The sequence below is a fragment of the Brassica oleracea genome, chromosome C9 (assembly GCF_000695525.1).
Source record: "Brassica oleracea var. oleracea cultivar TO1000 chromosome C9, BOL, whole genome shotgun sequence".
Lineage (NCBI taxonomy): Eukaryota > Viridiplantae > Streptophyta > Magnoliopsida > Brassicales > Brassicaceae > Brassica > Brassica oleracea.
This window is the reverse complement of record NC_027756.1, coordinates 27,447,357-27,452,833: the sequence shown is the minus strand read 5'-3', so window position 1 is coordinate 27,452,833 and position 5,477 is coordinate 27,447,357. Positions and strand designations below refer to the sequence as shown.

Here is a 5,477-nt window from a genome sequence, read left to right as displayed (position 1 = left end):
GCTGATCAAAGTTCATGAACTGATCGAAGTGTCGGATCAGTTCATCAGAACGATCGCCGGTTCGGCCAAGACGGCTTAAGAGAGAGAGACCATGGTCGGATTTGGATTCCACTCGAACAACTTCACTTCTGGCTTGACCAATGGACTTAGCATGACGAACAGGACGGGAAAGGCGAACTTCAGTGCGGTTGATTTGACCATCTGGTCGTGGGTTATGCTAAAGCTCCAATCCGGACGAGTGCGGGTCAAGACGATACACGGCCCGAGCGGTATGTTCGGCCCGATCGATGGATTGAACCTCAGTTGCGTTGTTCCGGACGTTCTGATCCTCGTTCTGATCTGATTCCATGGACTGATCCTCGGACTGGGGCACATCAGGTGTTATAAGTGGTATCAGAGCTGGTTAGCCATCTCAGTTCTGACCTGAGAGGCGTCTTGAGACCTGTCGTGGGGCGCAACGAGGACGTTGCGTTCTTTGAGAGGGGTTGAATTGTAACATCCCGAGTTGTGATATATGGAAAGGCTTAAGAGAATTGATTTGGCTACCTATGTCACCAAAGTTGACTTACCTTTTCCGGAGCACATCCTGAAAGAACTCCAGAGTTAAGCGTGCTTGAGCTGGAGTAGTGGAAGGATGAGTGACCTATCGGGAAGTGATTCGCGATAGCGTGCGAGTGAGGCCAAAGCATGGGAAAAGGTTGGGTGGTGATTGCAAGGTCAGTAAACAATGATTTCGAGCCTTTAGAAAAATTAACGAACCGATCGCTGGAACCGGATGGCCCACGGGCCGAGAGAGCGGGCGTGTGTGGCCCATTAGCCGTGGACAGGTCGGGGCGTTATAGGCGAGTTCATGGGTCTATGTCGCAGTTGCTTCTTTTTTTTAATGAATCGCAGTTGCTTCTTATAACACTAGCTTTGTCCCCTCTTATCTCCAGAACCTGAAGAAACAACACCAGAGCCAGCCATAGATTGTAGAAAGACATGAAAACAACTAATCAAGAACCAAGATTGTCAAATACCTCTAGTCTAGAGTCAAGAGCACCACTGGACATTCCCACATCAACTCTCCATATGCCGCAACGTGTTCACTAACAAGGAAAAAAGAACATATTTCATTACAGTTTTTCTACAGAATCTTCTATTTAAGATATTTGGGAATGAGTTTAAAAAAAGGAACCAGGTTACGCCTGATAACTGAGAGTATGTCCTACCACCATCGCCTTGGCACCAACAGCTTCAAGACAATTCAAGCTGATGATGATATAACAGTTTTCAGGACTGTGGTGACTTGAATTTAACTTGCCTGTTCAATTGATAGTCATCCTGATCAGAGGTCTCTCTTGAGTAAAGTATGCTCCAAACCACACTGTCATATCCCCGAGTTGAAATGAATGGCATCTCAGGACTGTCTTCATCGTTACTAGAGCTCGTCATCCAAGCAGAGACTTCTCTGTTTATCCTCTCTACGCCTTATGCAACTGTACAAGTACATCACAAGAAAAAGAGTTCAAATCCAAAAGAAAAATTGTATCTGGACGCTGGACTGATAACTCGATTACGGGCCAACCCACTTACAGTTTCCAACGACTTAAATACAGAACTTTAGATGACTCAGAGAAAGCACAGAAAATATAAGTACCTTCACTATATTCCATGATCTCAATAGGTTTGAGAACTCTCCCTATCTTGTTTCCACTGCCTTGACTCGAAAATATAATTCTTAAATGCTTTGTCCCAGTCTTGTGCATAGTCCTCCAAGTAGTCAAAAATATCTATACACTCATCAAATGCTCTTGTATCTACTTATATGAAATCCCCTTCAACGTTCATCGTCTCATGGTTCCCATTAAACTTTAATATTGGACAATATATTGTAAAGTGTTAGTCCTATCTTTCTCTGTGCTTTCTGTAACACATGTCAAATTCAAATGTGATGATAGCATTCAAACCTGGAAAACAGCTACACCGTTAGCTTTGGCCTGTTCATTAAGTAACCTCAATAAGGAGATATTTCAATTTCATCCAGCCACGATCCAATATATCTCCTACCTGAACTACTTACTGTAATTTTCATGTATCAGTTTCACATAAGTTGGTACTTAGAAATGTGAAGTAGTGTGACTGTATAAGCCAAATCTAATAATCTTAAACATCATGACAACAATTTAGAAACAGATTGATTGGAACAGGTTGCTTTCACGACAAGCATAGTATATTGTAATATATGTCAATGGCGAAGTTTGATTTCTTTATGCATATTCATAGTGATTAGGTAGATAAACCCGCTAGAAGAAAAATATATTGACCAAAACTAATATTTCATGTTTCAAATCACCTAAACAACTTTAAAATCTATACAAGGTATCTTATCAAATCACCTAAGATTTTTATTTGTATTTTTAAAATTTCATCAAAATCACCCAAATAACATCAAAACTCACCTAAATCCCATTAAAATTAAAACACCCTAAAAGCTTCCAAAACCCTTGATTCAATAAATAAGTCTATTTTGATCATTTTTATTTTTAATGTCTATATTTGTGACAAAAACTTTTTTTAGGTCAATCTTCGGAATTTCTCGTGACATTACGTAATCAGAATTAACCAGTTTCTGATAAATACACAACTCATCCATATTCACATTTCTTATAACAAAGTAAATAATAAAAATAAGTCTAATTTATAATGATATATATATCTGTATTCTCCGCCTTGTGCTATAAATTATTGTACAATGGAAGAATCAATAAGGCTAAGAAGATTATAACGTTCACCATGTTCTAGGTTTAGAAAATATATAGTGGAAGCACTCTAACCTATTGGTTAAGGTTTAAAGGTTTCTACATCCAAGTCTGGGGTTCAAATACCAGACTATGCAATTTCTTGCAGATTATAGGATGCGAAGCTTTCGGAGGTTCCAGAGTACTGTAAGCAGAGCCGTTCGTTGTGGTCGCCTGTTGTGGTGAGAGTCTGTCCATCGAGGATGTCGTACATGCAGAACCGTCCGTGGTTTCAAGTGTTTCGGGGAGAGCTTCATCGTGGAATCATTATTCGTGGAGCTGTTCATCAATATCGCATATGTTGCAGGTAGTTGATCATCATATGTAATAGATTTAGAGATTATATGATGATGTAATGTGTTACCCAGCGTTAAAAAAAGAGTAAATAATAAAAATTACCGTGCAGTCTTACCAATAAACCACTACATCCGTACGGTTGTATAAATGATCAGTTCCATCACGAAAGCTCTTTTTTTCTTGGAACTATAATAATAAAATAGCGATGCTATATAATATGACAACGCCAGTTAATTGACTAATCCATATGTCTTCCTAATTAATTTCACAATTTGAAATCCTCTCCCCCCACCCCTCCCAAGTTATTGTTCTTATTACGTAAAGAATGTTATATACTGAACTAGATAGATAAAAACTCTAGAATACAATTCATGAGAGCATGTTTTTCTTGTTCCAACTATCTCATGAAGCTATATCATGTTTTTGAGCTGAAAATACATGGGACTTAGTTCTAAGAAAAAGTGTTGTTATGTATGAAAAGAAATCAGAATAGTGTTTTTATATACCTCTTTAATTGATAAGTATTTAAAATTGTGCTGCCTAATTATTATTCTATCCACCCAAAAGGCACCAAACTCTTATTTTGTAGTATTGTTTTCCGAACATCGAATCGCACCGGACGTTTTCATACCAACCACCGAAATACCAAATCTCATTCATTGTTTTTTTTTTCTGTTAAGGTGTTGGCAAATGTGGAAAACGGTGAAACATAAAACAGTAAAAATGAAAAAGATAAAGCGCAGAGCACATATCCGAATAGTAACTACGGTTTTGTTAATATAAAGTGTAGAACTAAAATACGGCAAGGTATACGTGTAACTACGGTGTATGCTACATGATAAATGTAATTTTGATAAAATAAGTGGTGCAGAATAATTTAAATTGGTAAAAAAATATTTGGTGGTTTTATTAGATAAATATTTAAAATAGTATAATCTTTAGAAATATTTTATAAATTTAAAGTTTTTACAATAATGTGATTTTTTATAGAAAAAAAATTAATTTTTTTGCTCTTAAGTGTTATTTTTGGAAAAATATCTTTTAGTGTTATCATATAATATTTTTCTTATGATTTTTCTGTTTTATATTTTTCTTTGTTTAGGTTGGTTTTTTTGTTTGCGATTAAAATATTTAAATTAGTTATAAATATGATACAGAATAAATATAATCAAAGATTTAATTAAATGTTTAGTTAAGTTGATAAATAAGTTTTTGGTTATAATTATATGAATAAATACAATTTAAATTTAAATATTTGAATCATTAAAGTAATATGAAAACTATTTAAAACACTGTTTGAATAATATACAGAAATACATAAATATACGGTGTAGTGACCAAAATTTTATGTCACACGTAAGTAACAGTTTCGTCATAATAATGTGATTAGTTAAATTGTGGTTATTTTGTCACAAATAGTAACACACTATTGTGACCGAATAAGGGGTGTTTTTCAAAACCAACCCACAATTTCTAGTCAAACTCAAAATCAACTTCTTTTTTTTTGTTATTACTATTCATCAATAAAATTTTCATACTATCCCTATATTTTTGAATTATTCACAAAATTGCCATTTTTATTTAATTTTTTATTAATTTCAAAATTAACAAAAAACCAAATACACCCTAACCATTTCTTCTTATTTACAAAAATGTCATCATCATCAATTTTTCCAACCACTATGAACCACCATTTTTGAGCTCTAAAGCTCAAGAATTCAATTTTCAACCACTTTTTTTTTTCATTATAACCCAAAAAACTTCATTTCCTCTCATCTCCTATACATTTCCATCTAAAAAACTCTCATAACTTTCATTTTCATAATCACAAACTTCATATTTTCGAGTTTCTTCATTAGTGAATAGTCAAAGATGTTTCTTTTTGCTCATATTTGGAGTTTGGACGGTTGAAAAGGTTGGAAACGAGCTTTACACAGGAAAAATGTAACTATTTACATGGTTTTCGTTCTTTTTTAGATCTGTGTCGCGACGGTAGACTGCTTTGTATGTTTACGCCTCCGTGGAGACTTACGATGCAGACTATTTGTCAACGCACGGGTTAGTTTTGCAATTGACTAAACAAATTTTTTTTCTAACGCAGACTTCCCCAGTAGTCTCCGTCTTTACCTTTGACAACAAAAATAAAACTTTCGGTAGACTTACTAAGACGTCTACCTAAAAGAGGTTAGTTTTTCATTTGACCGAAGTTTTGAATTTTCAAAATAAACTTCATCGGAAGTCTACAAACTGTAGACTGCCAACGAAGTCTATAAAATATCAGTTTTGCATTTGACCAAAACTTTGACTTCGTTGAATAGGTTAGTTTTGTGTTTGACCAAAAAGTTTAAAAAGCAATCAAAAATTTATTAAATTGTAGACTTCATATGCAGTCTTCTTATC

The 5,477-nt window shown here is 35.0% G+C and overlaps 1 pseudogene; it reads right to left on the bottom strand.

Annotated features, from left to right (window-relative positions):
- Positions 1–848: 848 nt before the first annotated feature.
- The window catches only part of LOC106314696, a 14,990-nt pseudogene continuing 10,361 nt past the window's right edge, over positions 849–5,477 (bottom strand).